The sequence below is a fragment of the Octopus sinensis genome, linkage group LG3 (assembly GCF_006345805.1).
Source record: "Octopus sinensis linkage group LG3, ASM634580v1, whole genome shotgun sequence".
In the NCBI taxonomy this organism is placed as follows: Eukaryota; Metazoa; Mollusca; class Cephalopoda; order Octopoda; family Octopodidae; genus Octopus; species Octopus sinensis.
This window is the reverse complement of record NC_042999.1, coordinates 59,287,268-59,311,081: the sequence shown is the minus strand read 5'-3', so window position 1 is coordinate 59,311,081 and position 23,814 is coordinate 59,287,268.

Sequence of the window (23,814 nt, the reverse complement as noted above, 5' to 3'; positions counted from 1 at the left end):
GTAAACATAGTTATGTCTATATATATATGTACATCAATCCGTATGTATCTGTATACATACTTAGAGATATGGTATATATATATATATATGTGTGTATATATATATATATATATATATATATTATATATATATATATATATATGTATATATATATTATATATATATATATATATATAATATATATATATGTATGTATGTATGTATGTATTCATATACGCACATACACATATATACATCCATAATAGAGCGAAAGTGAGAGAGACTACGCGAATGAAGATTAAAATTATGCTAAAAAGACACACACACACACACACACACACAATGAGAGCTGAAACGCACGCACAATAACCAAGTAAATAAATAAATACATAAATAGCAACCAGCACAGTATATGATAGGATGAATTTACCGAGTATATGAGAGCAATGAGATTACAGCAACGATAAGAAAGATAGGATGGAGAGAAATGTTTTTGCTCTACTGTCAGTGACAAACGCACAATTAAAGTCTAGACTAAGTGATTTGTTATCTTCGTTGCTGTGTCCACTTTAGAAGTTCATCCATCTCACAGTTCTGACAGAAAATCAGAAAGACTAGGCCACGGGGGTGCTGCTTGCTTGTATGATGTATTTGTGAGATGCTAGGAAAAAGTGTAAGTATGTTACGGACAAAGATAAGTTAATGTAATATAGTGTAATATGGTGCGAAGCGTCTAAATTGATAATTGTTTTAGATAAGGTGACAGGAGAGAAGGAAAATAAAATATAGATAAGACAATAGGCGGAAAAAATTATAACAAACATGGGTTCTTTGCTACAAGACTCGGGATGGAAATGCTTCTGTGATGGGTTAAATACTAATTGCATGCCTTATATATTCATATGTACACACATACCACCTACGTACATATTTATGTGGGTGTGTTTGTATGTATATATGTATTATGTATGTATGTAAATGTATATAATTTGCAAATACATGTGTGTATACACACACTTATATACGTATATATACGTATTTATATGCGGTATGTGTATACATATATTATATATATATATATATATACATAAATATATAATATATATATAAATATATAATATATATATATATATATATATATATATATATTATATATATATATATATTACACATTTAGTTCTATATGCATACCATACATATGCATATATGTATGTACGTATTCTCAGACATACACAGAGACTGTTGCAGATAAAGTCTTTCGAGCTTATGTAGAACAGAGCAAGGAATATTTTTTTTTTACTGTTTTTTTTGTTAGAAAATAAGAATAGCTGCAAACACAAATCACAAACTTATGGAAGGGAGATAACAACTGTTCAAACATTGCTCCTCTCTTTTATAAGACATTTTTTTTTTTGCATTCATAATTATTCGTTAGAATATATGTATATATGCGTTTCTCTTATCTTTTTCTCAGATGGCATAGATCCTTCAGACATAGATATTCGGAGGCATTCAAATCATAACGTATCAAGATAATTATGTTTTGCTTCGAAAATGGTGTGCATCTCATGTCAAAATTAGTATCTGACACTTCGCTGTTTCTTATTGCAAAGATTGGGATTTGATTTTAGGGTGAACTGATTCACATTTCAAGCAGTTCTGATGACTGCTTATATGTCACCCTTGTTAACGTGTGTACGTGTTTTCTGTGTGTGCTTGTACTTGTGTATGTGGAATATACACAAAAAGTAGATAGACAGATAGATAGATAGCTAGTTAGATAGATAGATAGAAAGATATATAGAAAGATAGAAAGATAGATAGATAGATAGATAAATATATAGATACACAGATACATATATATGTACATACATACATACATATATATATATATATATTCTTTTCTTTTCTTTTCCTTTTTTCCCGACCAGACCATCAAATGTTGTTACACATCGCTGGTCACAATGCGTTCGCATTCTTTTAGCCTTCGAATGACACCACCCCGCTGGCTAAGCGAGCAGGCCAATATATATATATATATATATATATATATATATATATATATATACACTATACACATACATATACATATATATATACATAAACATACGCGTACATGTATATATAACGTTTGTGTGTGTGAGAGAGAGACAGACCGACTGATAGGCAGCCAGAGAAAAGACACCGAGAGGGACACAAAGGGAGAGAGAGAGAGAGAGAGAGAGAGGGAGAGAAGATAGAGAAGGAATTATTGATATTTCCGTGAATGGACGAACGACTTCTGACATTAGCTCTAGAAAAGAAGCAAATGAGCAGGATGGTTGATATTCATCATTCAGAAATCTACACGTCTCAATGCTCGTAGAAGTAAGCGCTGCGTTGAACAAAATAAAAATATCGTAGCTTTACTTTAAAGACGAAGGACAAGCCTCGCAATTAAATGCAACATTGCAAAATCATCTGAAGGACCCGATCGACGCAGTGACATAAGCGGTAGAGCTGATCTTGTCACAGAAATTGAACCTCTATCATTTTCGGCAAGTATTGTCGAAATTAGAGACTCGGTACGAAGACTTGCTACAACACTGCGACGTTGTTTGGATCAATCAAGGAGTTAAGCTTGCAAGAATACATGCACTGTGAAGACAGATTGTTTCTACGCATTTATTTAGAACGACTTTCAAAGCCCAGCATATCTACTTGATTTAACTCATTGAGAATAAAATAAGATAAATTTGCTGCTACATAGAAGAATCTCAGATGATTCATGACGTATGGCGATACATACTCGTCTTTGAAACAAAACTTCAACTGCGGATATGCCAGCCGAAAAAAAATCAATCTCTGCACCTCAGAGAGACAAAGCTTACAGACAAGCTGCATATTTTTGGCTGCGAAACGTGATTTCAGGGCCATATTCTCTACCTAAATCACGGTTTGGTAATATTCGTTAACACGCAGATAATTTCAGAATATTTTGTATTCTATTTGATGCGAAAATGTACAGCGATGCCGAAAATGGAACTTCTTGAGATACAATGGCATGATTTATTAAAAGCTAAATTCCATGCAGAGTGCGAATCTCTACATGGATTCTTAATGAAATATCTATATAGAACACGAGATGCATTTAAATTTCTCCTATCACGCACACAAAAAAATATGGCGTCAGTGTTCAGCAACGCCTCCATGTGTGAGCAGTCGTTTTCCAAAAAAATTAGTTCAACAAAACCAAGTCAAGAACACGAATAATGAGAAAAGAAATTTAAAAACCAACAATAGAAGAACACGAATTTAGAAAATATAACCATTCAAAATCGCCTTCTAAATACAAACTCTCTATGGTCTTTCAACCTCTTAGGAACATCAATTGACGCGCTATTTATAAATGCCTGATGTAATATATATATATATTATATATATATATATATATATATTATATATATATATATATATATATATATCCCTTTAGTTTTGCTATTTTTTATTTCATTTATTTATGACACTCTTGTTTCAGTCATTTGACTGTGGCCATGCTGCAGCATCGCCTTTAGTCGAGCAAATCGCCCCCAGGACTTATACTTTGTAAGCTGAGTACTTATTCTATCGGTTTCTTTTGCCGAAACACTAGCTAACGTGGACGTTAACACGCCAACATCGGTTGTCAAGCGATGGTGGGAGACAAATACCGACACAAAAGCATACACACAAACATACACACACGCACATATACACATACACAGACAAACAAACACACACACACACACACACACACACACACACATATATATATATTGATATATGTATACATATATACGACGGGTTTCTTTCAGTTTCCGTCTACCAAGTCCACTCACAAGGCTTTGGTCGGCCCGACGCTGTAGTAAACGTCACTTGCCCAAGGTGCCACGCAGTGGGACTGAACCCGGAACTATGCGTTTCGTAAGTATGCTACCTACCACACAGCCACTCCTACGCCTATGGTAGAACTAACAAAGAACTAACTCTAGAACGAACTGAGTATTAGTTCTATAAATAAATATTACTTTTCATCACTACACAGACGTAACTTTTTCTCGTTAGGAGGAAAACGGTGTCGGCACATCTTGTATGGTTTGATTTGTGGTATATACAACTGCTATTTCTTGCAGGTTGCATGATCATAAAATCAGCTCTCAACTGCTTTCATGACCTACATCCAGTGGTAACTACAGCATCATCTTGTTCCCATGAAGTTGAAGTATAAAACAATCAAATTCAAACGAATGAAGATGAATAATGCCAATAAGAATATTCTTTTATTCTTTTACTTCAGTCTTTTGACTAGGGCCATGACGGAGTACCACCTTTTAGCCGAAAAAATGGACTCCAGGACTTATTCTTTACAAGCCTAGTACTTATCCTTTCCTACTCTTTGCCAAAACGCTAAGTTACGGGGACGTAAATACACCAACATCGGTTGTCAAGCGATGTTGGGGGGGAGGCAAGCACAGACACACAAATGCATACACACACACACATACGATGAGTGGTATTTCGACATGTTGCTACCTTCCAGTTCCCACTTTGCTTTCGATATAATTACTTCACAGTATTCAGGTGAAAATATTTCATTGTTCCTTCACTCTCACTCCTTCTACATTTAAACGATTCATGCTTAATATATGACAGAACGTACAAATCATTTCTTCATGAATGAATTACTCCACGATATATATACAATGGGCTTCCTTCTGTTTCCGTCTACCAACTCCACTCACAAAGCTTTGGTCAGCCCAAGGCTGTAGTAGAAGACACTTGCCCAAGGTGCCACGCAGTGGGACTGAACCCGGAACTATGTGATTGGTAAGCAAGTTTCTTTATTTCAATATTTCTTCCATAAAGGCATTACATACAGGGGGCACTACAACACATGTGGGGACATATAACATTAAAAACATATAAAAATGAAACATAATATTATGAATGAAACATGAAAATGAACATGAAAAACAAATTAAAATAATGTTAACATGCGTGATAGTTGAAAATATGAAGAGTATGCTAATCACCCAACACTGAGCAACACAACTTGCCGCCTCTGAGTACTAATTTCCTTTTAGTCTCTGTTCCAGTTCCACTATCGTTCCATGACTGCACTCTCTCGTAACCTTTTCCACCGGGAGAGAGTTCTTCTAAATTCTGAGCTATATGCTCTTTTTTCCTGTGGGGAAACGGGGTGGGTGGGTTTGGTGTCTGTATGGGGAGAGTAGGTCCGATTGGTCTTGGGTGGGATGGAGTTGATTGGGGTACCACGTCATACTCACTGTTCTTTCTTTTTTCTCTTCCTTCTACTCTCTATTACTCTCCATTGTTCCTCCTGTTCCTCCTTTCCTCCGTCTTTCTTTTCTTCTCTTTTCTATTCCGTCTCCACAACTGTTTCCTCTGCTATTGTCCTCTGTAGAGGGCAGTATGCTCTAATGTGGCCCTTTTGGCCACATTTGAAACAATGTGGTACTCTGCATTCTACCCACACTCTCAGCACAATCTTCCCCAATGTCACCGTTTCTTCCAAACTCTCCAGTTGTCCTCCGTCTGTATATTTAATTCTAGTGTCTTCCCTTTCCACCCTCCTTCTTCTGTTTCTGTGGCTTGAAGGACAGCCACTTTCTCCTCACTTCCAACAAGGACAGCCGCCGCCGCCCAAGCCACCTCTATATCAGGTGGGATTGCTTCTACCCTCATCTTCCAAGGTATGTGGGCAGAAGCACTACTTCCTCTGTTTTCACCGCCACACTCGCCAGCCTCTTCGCCTCATCTACTGTCCTAAATTGGACGACCATTGTTCCATATCTCCTTCCTTTAGTTATGTATATTATTTTCTTTGACCGCTCCCTTAGCGTCTTTTCTGTTTCAGTTTCCACCTGCTCGGCCTTTTTTCCTTTTAACGAGAACACCTTATAGGTGATCGGTTTTCTCTCCATCCGCTCCATAATGCCTTGGGGGGAGCGACATCCTCACGTCACCTCCCACCTTCTGTACCATTATCTCATACATCTTCAGGCCAGCCAAATCCAACACCCTTCGCTTCATCTCCGTGGCTTCAGCAAAACTTCTTGTCTTCTCCAACACTCCGTCCATCTTTATGACCGCTCTTACCAGCTCCTCCTCTGCTGAAGACAACTCAGGCAGGCTAAAGTCTGAGTACATCACCCCTGAGTACATCACCCCAAAAAATATATATATATTGTACATCACCCCAAAAAAAAACCTCGCACACAAACGCCAAACCAAGTGCACCCTGAGTGACGCATGCACGGAAGCAAGCTCCTTACCACACAGCCACTCCTGCACCTTTGTGTTGTAATTTTTGTAATCACAAAATTAAAAAAGTCATATCACGATAATAAAATTTGTGCAGTTATAAGATAGCGACGGAACCCCATTTTCCTGATATATGCCATTATATACGAAGAATACTTTTTTAAAAAGTGCTCATTTTTTCATTTCGAATTATTTGGAACTTGTAAGTCCTAAGTCAATTTAAATTGAAGTCCATTTCTGTTGGATGACTATCTTTTTCAATTATTTCTTTATGTTAAGAAAATGGCCAAGCCTGTCACAAATTTTGAAACGAAGCAGATTGCCTAACCAGCGGTCATTCACATCCAAATATCCAGCGGAGAAGTCATAAAAAAACATTGAGAGTACTGATTAAGAAATAGTCATCTGAAAAGTTTAAAATAAATTATTCGTCTTCATTAAAATATTCCTATGACAAGAATCTTGACAGGTTTCCGTTTTCAAAATTTCTCGTCTATAACGGAATTTTCTCTTTAATGGATGGGCGTCTGGCACATTCATACAATAGCTACGTTTCTTGGGTTTCTTTAAAGAATCACTTGTGATTTGGACAATCGTTGTTCAAAAATGCTCCAGATCGCGTTTCGCGAAGCACAAATATGAGGTCCAAAACTTGTTCACGGAATAACAATTCCAACGTTGAACACTAAATGAAAATTCCTTTGTTCGTAACTCATGACTTCGTAAAATATTTGGAGTGAACTATATCTGAAAGGGATCCTGTCATTCTATTGATAATATTTACAAATATGCTAAACACTCTTTGCAAATTATGAATTAAAATTTCCGCTGCCAAAGAATGTTGGTGAAGAAGACAGTGAGTAATATGTGGGTCTGGAATATTCATTCTTATGAGCGCAGAGAATCCAGATACTTTCCGCAAACATAAATAACTCACCACCAGTGCAAAGAGAGCCTATGATGTATATAATAAATCCATGCCAAGCAAAAGAAACAAAATTGAATGCATTCAGTAATTTCCCTGTTATTTCCAGTGGTTCACAGAATAAAATGAGTTCTCTCACATGTTCTTCCTTGATACATCGAGCAAAAATAATCTTAGTTACAGTTGGAACCACTTGTTGACTCATACGACCGCAGTGATAATTTCATCGTACTTTCATTGATGTCAACAGCTCAAAGCTACACTGTTTCATATCCACAATGGCATTTCTTATGATGTCTTTTGATCTTAGTACCCGCTACACATCTTTTTCCGCATTTTTACCATGAACAATCTTGATCATTTCTACTTCACAAGATTTCATTAATCACTCACCGATCCGATGCAGTGAAGTTTTTTTTTCTTCCTTAACCCCTTGATAGGCATCTTAATAGAATGCTTGAAGTAAAGGTTTTTCTATTAATCCAAATCCCAACTTTGGTGGAATTTCTCGGCGATCAATTATTCAATGTCATTTCCATCTACTTTATCACATTTTTTTATTGAAATGTTCGGCAAACTTAGATGGCTTCAAAGTTACGTTCGAAAATATCATACTGGAAATAAATGTAAAAAAAAAATTATGTAGCCAAAAACTTTCTGCTCCATCATTCAAGGCGGTTACACTAGAAATCAAAATGGTTCTATCCTCGTCCTCTTTCCTCTTATGAGACATTAAAGATTTGTGAACTAAAAAAAAAAAGCAAAAGGCGCAGGAGTGGCTGTGTGGTAAGTAGCTTGCTTACCAACCACATTGTTCAAGTCCCACTGCGTGACACCTTGGGCGAGTGTCTTCTGCCTCGGGTCGACCAAAGCCTTATGAGTGGATTTGGTAGACGGAAACTGAAAGAAGCCCGTCGTATATATGTGTGTGTACGTATATATATATATATATATATATATATGTGTGTGTGTGTGTGTGTGTGTGTGTGTGTGTGTGTGTATGTCTGTGTTTGTCCCCACCACCAACATCGCTTGACAACATATACTGGTGTGTTTACGTCCCTGTAACGTAGCGGTTCGGCAAAAGAGACCGATAGAGTAAGTATTAGGCTTACAAAGAATAAGTCTTGGGGTCGATTTGCTCGACTAAAGGCGGTGCTCCAGCATGGCCACAGTCAAATGACTGAAACAAGTAAAAGAGTGCTAAATTATTATATGCACATTGAATAACGAGAATCAACACAATTACATACATATTCATTCTTAATATGTTCCGATAGATGAGAATACGAATATGATAATTTCCTTTGAGTCACATTCGAATCTGCTGAAATGTATTCAAAATTAAAATGGATGCCATCCTCGAGATTTCTAAGTTCACTGTGCGTATTGCAATTAATTATTGTTTGGTTGATATCAACAGACATTAGGAAATAATTTTACTTGCCCAGGGTGCCACACAGTGGAACTGAACCCCGAACCATGTGAGTGGTTTATGGAAGACCATCAGTCACCCATGCATAGCAGCCTCCCCTCTCCACCTCACCGATGTTATCCAAAGGAAAAGCAAAGGCCGATACAACTTGGAACCAGTGACGTTCGCAACTCATTCCAACAGCTGGACTGGAGCAATATGAAATGAAGTGTCTTGCTCAAGAACACAACACACAGCCTGGTCCCAGAATCGAACTCACTATCTAATGGTACTAAGCCCGACTATCAAATCACTGAACCATGAGCCTTTGCACGCACACACACACACACATATTGTATTATATATATATATATATATATGTACAATTTTGTATAAGGTGACTTTGAACATTCGCCACTACTTGTGGTTTGTTGGTTTTTCACATTACGTTTTAGAGATGTTTAAATGCAGTGGGATGAGACCTGAAACCTCATCGATGCCCACTGAAATTCCTAACCACACAGATATGCCATCGAATATGATATTCATGAAAGTTCATTTAGTATACAAGAAACAATAATGATCTTCAGGCAAAGGTTTTGTAATCAGTAAATGCAAAACGGAACTCGAATGCTATTTGTTCGCGTTAAGAACACAATCTTATTTCTCGTATTTCTCGCTTTCAATATTAATATATCCCGAATTCTATGTGTGTTTACAATACATTTTAATAACTAAATTCCATATCTAGAATTCCCTTTGCTACCTAACTCTGACTTCATATAAAATAGATTTAGCAATTGTGGATCAGCTGATATATGTCTATGTATGTATGTATGTATGTATGTGTGTGTGTGTGTATGTATGTATGTATGTATGTATGTAGTATGTATGTATGTATGTATGTATGTATGTATGTATGTATGTATGTGTATATAAATAAATATATATATATATATATATATATATATTGTGTGTGTGTACAGTACACACACATGTATAGATATGTATAGTTAGATAGATAGACAGATACGTACATACATACATACATAGATATGTAGATACCTAGGTAGATATGGTATATATTCCTATACACATAAATACTTGTAGATACACACATATGTGTGTATATATATATATATATATATATATATATATATATATATATATATATATATATATAGAGAGAGAGAGAGAGAGAGAGAAAAAGAAAGAGATACATATACATATAGATGTATGTCTGTATGTATACATGCACGTATATCTATAAGTATGTAATTACGTATTTATGCGTGCGATACGTGAATTAATGTTTCATCGATTATTGCGGTGAAATCTTGTAGTATTTGTCAGAAAAGTCCTTTAACATTACGAATTTTATTAACATTTATCGGAAGTTTCTTGCCAGAAGAACACTTCATTATAAATAAAGCTATTATATTAGCTGGCCTTTATTACTAATCTACGAATTTCATTAAAGTCGCGTAACAATGAACTACCTAATGCTATTAAACCTCGTTCAATAGCAGTAATTGCTTTGAAACTCCAAAATAAGCTGTAAGAAAGTCTGCTTCTCTATTTTAATTTTAGCAATTACATTCATACAGTTATCATATAATCCTAAATCCTTAGCAACAAGCAATCGCATTTAATATGATATCTATGAAGAAATCATATTTTTGGTTCGTTCGAAATTGATATGAGTAGGAATAAGTATTCATTTCTATATACACATGTAAACCACGCAGTCAACTACATACGCATACATACCTGAAATAGGAGTACGCACGTGTATTCCTATATATGTGTACGTGTATATGCATGTGCATATATATATATTATGTACGTGTATATGCATATATATATATATATATATATAAGCATATAGGTACCCACACGTAGATGCACGCACACAGGTACCCACACGTAGATGCACACAAATACGATTTACACGCAAAAACATACTCACACACATACACGCAGGTACACACACATACACGTACATATATATATATATATATATATGTGTGTGTGTGTGTGTGTGTGTGTGTGTGTGTGTGTGTGTGTGTGTATTCATATTGAAAGGCAAAGAGGTTTCACACTTGTAAATTTATGAAGAATATGAGCTCAGAACTTTATTATGGACAAATATATAAAATATGTATACGATTTATAAGAATATGCTACCCGTCCCAATCATTTTAAAGACGATTTCTGCATGATGGGAAAGAAAGAAAATATATTGAAATAAATTAAATCAATTTTTCATGATATCTGTTCAGGAAATTCATACGGTGCTGGTTGTGGTTTTCTCCTTATGGCTGCTGGGTTATAGTAGTAATACTACCGCGAATAATACTAATATTACGATTTGAGTAACTCTTTCGATTAAATATATAAATTATAATATACTCCTAGTTCTAAAGAATTGAATTGCTTTACATTCTTCAAATATAGAGCAAGCAACATCTATCGACTATGTAAGTTATATATGAATAAACTAATTAATGAAACACGTGTAGGAACAGAATGTGTAAACGTCTTATCACCATTGGAAACACATTGTTAAAACCCTTCCTGAAGTGCATAAAGCGTTTTATACGAGATGATTTGGACATACTAAATCGTATAAATAATGTAAATATGTATATTATCATATTTGATGTTATGAATCTATATAGTAGAATTCCTCACAATTATGGAACCGGAGCTATCGAATATTAACTTGACTTAATAACGTATGAAGTACTAGAATGCGGAGATAAGAACTTTATTGAAGATGGGTTCTGTCTTACAGAAAACATTGGCTTCATATCCGGTAACGCGTTGTTATTTTTTTTAAAGTAAATTGAAAGCGGTTTCTGGACGATTGTTTCATTTTATGGAGGGAAAATACTTAGATACTGACAATTTCAAAACATTGTAAACAGTATACACCGACATATTCACTTCGCAGTGATATTCAGGAATGATAAACTCCCATTCTTACACAATCTAGACTCAAGACAAGGCCTCTTCTGTTCATCGCGTGAATTTAAACACATCCAAAACAACATTCCGTTCAGTCTGGCGAAACGAATATGCACAATTGCACCAAACCCTGGAACAAAATGGAAAGGTATAGATAAGTAAATGCTCCATAAACGGGAATTAATTTAGAATTCAAAAAGAGAAATTAATTTACATCTGAGAACTTCAAATAACATTAAAAAAAAAAAAGAAAAGAAATGCAATTTCAATATATTTCAATTTTTATCCAAAGCAATACCGAAATTTTTAACATCTATCAACACCTGTCACTATTATTACAGGATCAAAAGCTTAAAAACGTCCACGAAAAAATAAGTAATTAGAAAAAGCAAATCACAAACAAACTCACTAAAAGGATATTTATGTACGCATACCTTTAAAACTGCTAATGTAAATGTAAGCTATGGCATATTTAGCTGCTTGTTTAAGAGACCCAAATTCTACATAAATAGGTTCATACTGCCACAATTAAAAACAATTTCGCGTACAAGTCGGAAAATCTAGTCTTCATTATAACATGCATAGGTTATCGAGAATCGGTTATGAAACTTGGATAAGGAATGACGGTAGAACGCCAACAAATCAGGGAATCATAGACAAGATAACCACCCTTGGGTGAATAGAGAGATACTTATGGAGGGCAGGTCTTACCTAACTATTTTTTTCTCATCCATTTCTACTGGTGAAGGGACTGAACGACTAGAGATTAACGAAAGAATATTATATTGTATTAACTAATCCAAACAAAGCCTCGATACTTTATGCTCTACTTAACACACAACACTGACTATATACGCCTACTGTCTTTCAGTCGGTGACGCCAATACAAAATTTTATTAAATGATAACTTAGATGTAATAAACACAAGTGACTTCTCTGATTGGACAGAAATAGAAATTTAGCATGTTGGTATGGTTATACTAATGTCGTGTATTTCTTGATATACGTATAATGACACGCCCGCTATCCTGTATATATAAGTAGAAGCATGGATGTATGAAACATGCGTCTAAAAATGAAGACATACACGTATGTATGTATATGAATTAATATATTTACATTATATATATATATATAGACATACATACATACATATATATATAAATATATATATATGTATATGTATATATATATATATATATATGTATATGTATATATATATATATATATATATATATATTATATATATATATATGTATATAAATATATATAAGTATGTATGTATGTTTGTATGTATGTATTCAAATCACAATGTATGGATTCAAGTAATCCGGTAGCATTCATAGAAAAAAGCTTCTTAATGTGTCATTGTACAAACTATATATACTATATAGTAACAGAGAAAAACATAAGGAGCGTTGTCATAAAATATATTTCACCTAATGACGTAGCTCGAATTCTGTATTATTTTGAAAGAATTCTTTACATTTTGTATTAGTGCAGACATGTAAGTAGCTTATTTAGTATTAAATATGTCAATATAAGTTATTTACATATTTTTCTACGTTATGAAACAAATGTGTCGTCATATTTGGATTTCTTGTCCGTAAATAAAGCTTCATCTAAATACTTCTCTGCAATTTATGACAATATATGTGTGTTTATACACACACACACACACACACACCACACACACACACACACACACACACAACACACACACACACACACACACACACACACACACACACACACACACACATATATATATATATATATATATATATATATATAATATATATATATTAAATTAGAGATAAAACCACTATTAGGCAAATCAAACAGTGAAAGACATAAACCAAAACATAAAAATAAATATAATTAATATAATTAATATAATATACAAAATATATGAAATACAAAATTTAGAATTTAAATTATTTAAATTTAAAATTTTTAATTTATATTTATAAATTTTTATATTTTTTTATTTTTTGTTATATTTTTTATATTTTCAAATTTTAAATTTATAAATTTTTAAACTTTTAATTTTTTAATTTTTTAATTTATTGTTATTTTTATTTTCATTATTATTATTTTATATATATATATATATATGAGGTATGAGCATATACATATGTATATGTGTGTATGAGTGCGTATACGTATATTTGTGTGTGCATATACACGCCTGAATCTTCATAGTATGTAGTCTGAAACAGGATTACCATCCTGTGATAGGTCTCCTACATCATCAAACAGAATTTACACTAGTAGAAACATGAACAACAAAATCAACACAAATAACATTTACTATAACTTTACAAAAACAATAATAAACCGGGGAATCGCTTTCTGAAAACGAAAACCCTTGCATTTATCGAAACAAAAATGTATTTACTTTATATTACCTTTTTTACTCTTTTACTCTTTTACTTGTGTCAGTCATTTCACTGCGGCCATGCTGGAGCACCGCCTTTAGTCGACCAAATCGACCCCAGGACTTATTCTTTGTAAGCCTAGTATTTATTCTATCGGTCTCTTTTATCCGAACCGCTAAGTTACGGGGACGTAAACACACCAGCATCGGTTGTCAAGCAATGCTAGGGGGACAAACACAGACACACAAACACTCACGCACACACACACATAAAAAAATAATACATATATACGACGGGCTTCTTTCAGTTTCCGTCTACCAAATCCACTCACAAGGCTTTGGTCGGCCCGAGGCTATAGTAGAAGACACTTGCCCAAGGTGTCACGCAGTGGGACTGAACCCGGAACCATGTGGTTGGTAAGCAAGCTACTTGCCACACAGCCACTCCTGCGCCTATGTTCTGCAATATTTTTTTTTTTAATTCCTTCCCTTTCTTAAAAAAAATTTCTTTATTATTCTATAACAGTAGCAATATTATTACCTGAAATATTAGCTACAGATACCATTATTAAAAGTAGACAACCAACAAAATAACAACCGAAATCATATCGCTCGTTTTGGGAATGTTATACACAAAATGCTTATAAATTTAAATTGTACTTCCACTTCACACGTCATGGAAGAACCAAGCAAAGCTTGTGTTAGCCGAAATGTTGCGTAAACAAGTTATATATGATTTATTTCTTCTACCACAATACATCTTTTGGCCACATCATGCGTAAGAACCTATGCACTGAAGACATTCCGTACGAAATACTCAAATTTACATGTGTGCCTTTGTCTCCCATCTCCATTTTTTGCTTTTGTAATTTCAATTCACGTTGTGGATAAATACACAATGTATTTTCAGTAAAGCTATAAGATTATATAAAAACGTGATTTTATGTTTTTAATTTTCATATCTATAAAGTCATATGATAAAACTATATACCCCTTTAGTTAAAAGTGAAACTAAAATTTAATTTAAACAAGATTATATATATCCTTTTACAACTGTTGTATGTTGTATGTCTCGTTTCTCTGTTTATTTTTTTTTTCGTTGTTCGAAAAAGTTCCTTTCTATATTTTTGTTTTTATGTTTTCGTTTCTCATTGTCTTCAACGTTTTTGGATGTCCTGTACCCATATATGCATGTATATATACTTATATATGTAGGTATGTACATGTATGTATGTATGCATATATTTATATTTTATTTATAGTATATATATGTATATATATAACTATTTAAAGCTTTATCAACCATTTGTCAGCATTTTTCAGATACAAGGAATTTGTAATGAATCGTATATATATATATATATATACATACCAGTAATTTGGAATATAACGTATATACAATCTCTGATCAATAAGTACCCGTAATGAGGCTCCTGTACGCAGAGTGAATCCGCTTGGCACAAATTGACTATGAAATCTGTTGCGCATGCGTACTGTGTTTGAACTAGCACAATTCTGCTGTTTACAGCAGTGCTAAGAAGAAAGGTGTGTAGCATGTGATTGTCGCATTTACAATGATAGATAAAGCTGCCATGCCGATACCTGCTCAGAGGCCGACGCAAATTTGCAGAAAGCGTATGGAGAGGAGTGTATGAGCCGCTCTCAAGTATACAAATAGTTCAGACGTTTCCGAGATGGCCGAAAAATGTCGATATTGACGTACGTTCAGGGAGACCCACAACCAACGGAATTGAGAAAAATCCTCGCAGATGTGCGTGCAGCTGTGAGGGGAAATCGTCGAATGTGAGGATGTGCAGATTAGTTACTGTTCAGTTCAGTCCCTTATCACTGAAGATTCGAGTATGAGCTGCGTGTCTGACTAGTTTGTGCCAAAATCTGATAAAATTCTCTGCACAAATTTTTCTGTCATGGTCAATGCAACGATCACATGCAACACACCAGCCTTTCAAGCACTGCCGTAAGCAGTGGAAGTGAGGTTGAACGTTAAAAGGTAGCATTCCTGCACAGCAGAGTTCAAGATCAATCTGTGCATGCTTTAGCTTCGTTACTATGCCAGCAGTCCGGATACTTATTGATCAGACCACTTATGAGATATATTAATGCCGAACTTATCGGATACAAAGTAGTTGATTATTTACAACTTTCTAAGAATTTTAGTTGTCTCTATTACAATTAGTTTTTAAATCCATTTAACATCAATATTCTTTCTTGATTTTCTAACCCCTAGGATCATTTTTCATGTAGTTTTACCCTCACATTTCCTTAGCTTTTTAAAACTGAATAAATCTTTACGGCATACTCTTTTCTAATAATTTTATATTTATTTCGGAATCTCTATCTTTACATTTGCCTAATTCAAACTTTGCCCTCATTTATTTCACCTTATTTTATTTAATCAAATATTATCTCTTCATCTTTCTCCAATTTACTTTGGAAATTTTATTCTTAAATTTTATTTAATCCAATTATATTTCTCCCCTTTTATCCCATTCCCCTTCCTGTCCCCTTTAATAATTTAATTCATATTTACATAAGAATATCTTAAATTTGTTTATGATTTCATTTGTGGTCCTCATAAAAATATATTAAAATTTTTTACACATCCTTTTTCTGCGCTCTTAGCACTGCTTACTACACCCATATTACTATATTTATCCTTCTATTCGCTACATTTTTCTTATTATTTTTATATTATATCTCATTCGCCTTTACTCTCCTGTTTATATTTAAAATCTAATTTGTTCTTTCAATTAAATAATTTTTCCTTCTTTACTGCTACTTTTACTAATAGAAAATACGCAACTCCTTTAACTTATTAGAAAATTACTTCAATCCCCATATGTTTTCACATATTCACTTATATATTTCTAATCATATTTTAAATGTTGACCCTTTGCCTTTCACTTTATTCTTTTATTCTTTTATTTGTTTCAGTCATTTGACTGCGGCAAATGCTGGAGCACCGCGTTTAGTCAAGCAATTCCACCCCAGGACATATTCTTTGTAAGCCCAGTACTTATTCTATCGGTCTCTTTTGCCGAACCGCTAAGTTACGGGGACGTAAACACACCTGCATCTGTCACGCGATGTTGGGAGGACAACCACAGACACACAAAGATATATATACGACAGACTTTTTCCGTCTACCAAATCCACTCACAAGGTTTTAGTCGGCCATATGGCTATGATAGAAGACACTTGCCCAAAGTGCCACGTAGTAGCACTGGACCCGGAACTTTAAGTAACTCTTATCATCTTAGACCTCGCGTAATATTTTTCTCTTAATATTAGCTACGTATCACTTTCACACTTATATGTTCTGTGCGTGTATTGCTTCTCAAATAAATTCATTCGTTATTTGATCCACATTATCATTTTGTCCCATTTAAATGTTATTTGAACTAGTTAGAAAAATATTGCTATCGTAGTGTTCGTGGGTTTTTTTTTTCTCTTGTTCTTTCTTTTTTTGTTCGTTGTTTTTTCAATCTACAATTTTTGTTTACCGTTTTTGAAATTTGAAAAAAAAAAAATTAAATTGATCATAGAAAAAATAAGGAATAAAATAAATGAGGAAAAAATGAAACACAATATCTAACGAGACAATTCATCGTAAATTTAGATTATTTTTATATTTACTGATCATTTTGAAAATGCCTTTACAACTGGAATTTTTTTTTCATTTTGATTGCTTATAAAGTCTAGCAGCTTTACAACGATAAAAGTAATTTCATAAATATTTAATACAATGCTAAGAATATGAAAATTCTTTAAAATTGTTCAGTACATATATATATATATATATATATATATGCAGTTTATAATAGTACAGTTATTTTAATGTTAAAAATTGATACCGATACATCTGGAATCACAATCCGGACGAATGTAAAAAATCTTTTTGCCGAATTCATTGTTAGGTGTCATGAAAACGCTAATAATATAATTGATAAATTATAAAATTTATTATATTAAGAGACTGTATTTTGTTTAGTAAATGTAATGTACCTACGTTCCGTTTCTCAAACTTCTAAGCATCATACTTCTTCAGAAATAATTCCACGGAAAAAAGCAACTTCAAGTATGAAATCTGAGTTCTCCTCCCATTTCAGAATACATGTTCGTGTTTTCGCTTGCAACATTTTTTTTTAGTGTGTTTGTCTGAAGGAGTGTAGTGTGTGTGTGGTGGCGGTGGTGGTGGTGGTGATGGGGGGGGCTGTCGGTAAAAAGGTTGCTTGAGGAATATCAAGAACTGGGAAGAGAGAAAGATGGTGTAAAACATGAGGTTGGTTGATGGTTCAGAATGTATGAGATATCTTCTTCTCTTGCCGTGCACCTTTTAATTGAGTAATTGAATGCGAAAGAAATAATTAAACGCCCCCAGCAACATCATCCACGATATTAATAATAGCAGAAAAGTCTTCCTCAAATCACATTAGGGTATCTGAAAACAAAGAACGAACAAGCAGCACAATGGATAATGTAGTACTCTTTTACTTGTTTCAGTCATTTTGAGTGTGGCCATGCTGGAGCACCGCCTCTATCGCAGCAAATCGACACCAGGACCAACTCTTTGCAAGCCTAGTAATTATTCTATCGGTCTCTTTTTGCCGAACCGCTAGGTTACGGGGACGTAAACACACCAGCATCATTTGTCAAGCGATGTTGGGAGGACAAACACAGACACACAAACATATGCAATACATGTATACGTATATACGACGGGATTCTTTCAGTTTCCGTCTACCAAATCCACTCACAAGGATTTGGTCGGTCCGACGCTATAGTAGAAGACACTTGCCCAAGATGCCATGCAGTGGGAATGAACCCGGAACCATGTAGTTCGTTAGCAAGCTACTTACCACACAGCCGCTCCTACATACATTTTAAAAAAACACACAAAGAGATGAAACGGTCACATCTAGTTTTGATTTTGGATTGTTAAATCAAAGATAAGTTTGGTTTAAACAAAAACCAAATTTCAAAGCATGCTGATGTGGGCCAGGGTTAGATTTTCGACTAAGTTTCTTTCCTTTCATTGACGTCGTTCATATATTTCAAAATTGTATGAACTCAGCACTTAATATTTCGACATGTTACTACCTTCCAGTTCCCTGTTTACTTTCGATATAATTACTTCAAAGTAATACTTCATAGTATTCAAGTGAAAATCTTTCATTGTTCCTTCACTCTCACCCCTTCTACATTTAAACGATTCATACTTAATATATGACAGAACGTACAAATCATTTGTTCAAGAATGAAATACTCCAAGAAGTAACTTCTGCTGATAAGTTATTAATCCTCATTTATTATTGATACGTGAATGTTATCTCGCTCCTTATTCGAGATTAGTTTAAATATGTTTATTAAATATGTATAAATTATAGTTCGAAATCCGAATTATTTGTATGATATAGGGTAATGAACAAACCAATACCGCCCCATTCATCTAACATAAACTACTTAACAATACTCTTCTCAAAATCTGAAAACAATATATCTCGTTACTATTCTTAAATGTTCGTTATCTACAACAAGTAATCAAAGTTCGTTCACTCTCCGTTTTATTAAATACGTTACTCGAATTAATAGAATGTTATCTATATCACAAAAGCAAATGTAAAAACCAATCCTTCTTTTCTTATAACTGGGCGTCACTTTTCAAAGGTTTTCTAGATTCATATGATTTTTTTTATCACACTTCAAACACTCCTAACTGATGATATTTCTTTGACGGCCTCACTACCTGCGAAGTTAATCTAAAACAAACTTCCTCGGATGGAGAGGTTCAGGGAAACTATTCTTTCTATATATCATCCTACAAACACAAACATAGCACTGATTTAACTTATCATGACTTATTATAACCGCTTCCACGAGTATTCTTAATGTTTTATGTCTCCTTGCGAAATTGGTTTTGGATGTTATTCCTATCCCATGAAGAGGACCAGCCTCATCTTCCACTTCATGATAGCGCTTACACATAGCAATCCTTCGAATAGAATTACGGTTACAAGAGGGATATCTAAGCTGTTTTAGAAGTCCCTTATACAATTATAACTCCACGTGTATGTCTCTATTATATTCTTTTCCTGTGGTATTTACTGCTTTTCTCCTTTACATTATCGATACCTGTTGCCTTAGTAGGAGTGTCGAAATTATCGGCGTATAGCGATGTGTTGCAATTCCAAAAGGTTGACATTACTCTCTTCCAAAGTGTTCTTCAGCTGGTATTTAAGCATCTATCTTCGGTCCTTACGCAGGCGTCGGCCAGCCTCGACTGGTCGTAAAAGATTCTGCGTGAGATGTGAGAAATAGTTATTCACAAAAGTTCACGTCATCTCGGTTGCTGTTTATAGAGTAAAAATTCTATACTGTTGGCGTTGGTTCAATGAAACATTTCAGTCTGAGTAATCTTATATCACCAAGTGACAGGAAATATCTTATCAAGACTCTGCATGTTGTTGTACTGAAGTCTCCAGTGCAATGGGTCTATTGCATGCAGTACATGTTTTACACGCAAACATTAGAGTAAAAAAGCCTTAATACTTGTTAGACGATGGGCAAGTGTCTTCTACTATAGCCTCGGGCCGACCAAAGCCTTGAGAGTGGATTTGGTAGACGGAAACTGAAAGAAGCCCGTCGTATATATGTATATATATATATATATATATATATATATATGTGTGTGTGTGTGTGTGTGTGTGTGTGTGTGTGTGTGTGTGTGTGTGTGTGTGTGTGTTTGCGTGTCTGTGTTTGTCCCTCCAACATCGCTTGACAACCGATGCTGGTGTGTTTATGTCCCCGTAACTTAATGGTTCGGCAAAAGAGACCGATAGAATAAGTACTAAGCTTACAAAGAATAAGTCCTAGGATCGATTTGGTTGACTAAAGGCGGTGCTCCAGCATGGCCACATTCAAATGACTGAAACAAGTAAAAGAGTAAACGAGTATATGCCCAACATTTACATTCTAGATTCCTTATCAATGAATTTTGAAAACAGCCCTTCATTGCTATGCTACAGAAATAACAATTTCCAATCAATATCGCTAATAGAATCTTATCTGATCTACACAAGAAGGATGCATCGTCAACGTCAAGGACAACGAACATTTCCCAAAACCCTTCTATACTCGCTCAATTTAAATGGTTTACACTACTTTATGAATTAACCGAGGAATTCTCCACTGCAATCCACTGTAATGGACTGGAATTCAGTATAGATACGCCATCAAACGATTTGACTTGTCCCATGGAGAAATATTGTGCCACAGATTGCTTATAATTGTATATGTTACTTATTTGTGAATGTATCAGAATTTCCGGAGTTTTTAGGAACTTTTTGCAATCTATCTTACATAAGAGATTCAAAGAGCTCGCAGCTATTTTTCTTAGATTATGTAAAGTTGGGTTCTAAAGTCACTCTGAAGGCTTCTATGTTTAATTCAAGAAACTGCTGATTGCATTGAAGTACTGAAGAAACAGTTTTCATTTTTATTTTTTTCCTGACATTCCTTGGTTTTGATAAATGTCTAGAATGAAGACAATGATCTCTGTAACACATTGCTGAAGTACCTTTTTCCAGAAGGCTTGAAATCGGAGAGTGCAATTCAAGACATGGACGAATGCTATTGAATGGAATGGCATCAAGAGATAGACTAGTCTATAATTCACGAGACGAAAGAATTCGAGAGATGTACGAATGCTAAAATTGTCTCCATTTACCACATCAAGGAATACAAATATGCTGAACCCAACGATATGTGTACGGCACTCGTAATATTTGCAGCTCCCTGGGTGTGATGTTTGTTGTACAACCTGTTTGACTAGTTTAGATTACTAATAGTCTTTACTAATATCAGGACTGCCAAGAACATAGCCACTGCGATTTTGGAGACTATAAAAGGATTGCTCTAGATATCTGAATAAAACCTTTATTTATGTCGACTGATGACCTCTCGAATGTACGACATCTCTCTGATAAGCAGAAAATAAAATATCTAATGTCTCCGATAAAACGTTAATATTAAGATCCATGTTGCACCCACGAAGATTTGGGTTCATTCTTCTGCTATGTGGTGGTATTGATAAGAGTGGATTTGTGATCGGCATTGATATAAAACATCCTGACGCAATTACTGTTCGTTTTAAGATCAAACTTTCTAATCCCATGATTCCTTATTGTCAAATAACTTGGTAATGTCACATTAAGGCCACTCATTTGCATGAATTTGTACTGTATTGTATCTTACTCAGGATCTAATTTCGTACGTAGAAGCGCTCTTTAGTCTGAATATTGAATGGGTGAGTTTTTACCGAAGCATTGAGCAAGGTAGCATAGCGTAATCTATCTAGATTAATGCTATGTTACGTTTTTCCCTTACTGATAGCCACTAGTTGCATAGTCAATTTAGGCAGCGGACTTTCATGCCTACAAAGTCTGACACATATTGCTGATGCTTACCCTCAGTGTAACCTTTTCAAAATACGATATATTTACACAAAATCCGTTAAAAGACCCCTCTCCAAGTAACTTGCTCAAATGCATTGATATCTTCACCTAAATACATTAGCTTACATATTGTGATGGCAGCTCTAATTTGGGTGCGATTTATCCCTCGAACAACATCAATTACTTTGTATATTCCTCGTTAAATGTATGGGTGGTAGATTTTGCTTATTATTATTTTTACAGAAAGTTGCTATGTGCAATGCCTCGGTAGTCGAGTTTTCATGACCAGGAATTGTAAATAGTGGACAAGTTTTCAAATTCTCCCATCACCTAAATTTGCATTTCTCCCATACATGATCCAAGATCAATCATTTATGCAATGAAGTTTTACAGAAGTTTGGGGGAGACGCATTTCACAAAATAACTATTTTGGTTGTGAATGAGGGAAAGCTAAAGGATTAGAGAGACCCTAGATGACTGGTACCTCCTAGCTACAGTAGGTTGCCAGAATTTCCAGTCCTCCGGAACCGCCTTAAAACAGACGGTCAACGGCATCAGAGTATACTGCTTTATTTCAAGACTTCCTATACTCACGGACAAGACATTAGAGATTTGGTTAATAAGTGCCAGAGCTTATCAAATGGAGTGAGTCTATCTTCAGCAGTTCTGCAATCAATTGATGCCACGTGATCCAGTTATGGTGTGTAATCACGATGGCACCTGGCACGGATATTCAGGAGGGGGCTAAGTTCTAGCAGGGAAAACTGAATTATTAGGCTCATTACTGTTGGCATTGTAGTGTAGGCTGACCACCATCGGTATTAATTTTAAAAAAACAAAACCCTTTCATACTTAAAATTAACTGTTAGTTATTTATTTCGGAAAACACATCAAGGAAAGCAAATATCTAAATACTTCATCCGATCTCCAACCCCTGGTCATCACTTTGGCATTTTCCTTTCCAAAACATCACCAGTTATTCTGTAAAACCTTATATTGCTTTCTTATTTATTGAAGATATCAATAAGTAAAAATGTAAAGGAGGCAGGTTATTTAACGGGGCATTCCCTACTGGATGGCCATCCTGCTTTACCAATCTCAAACAAATTTCCTGCCTCCACATTTATTCAGGTTAACTTTGACCCTTGGATATTATTCACTGTAAATTGTAAATTCAACTGCATGGCAACGCTGTTATTGCTGTGATACCAACTTTCTTATGGCTATCGATCTCACATCTTACTCAGCTCTGCAACCTTGCTTTCTTTACACACGTATCAACATAGAACAATAGTAGTTTCATATTCGACAGATAAAAAAAAAACTACATAAAACAGCATTTGACCAGGCTAACCAGTGACATCATCTG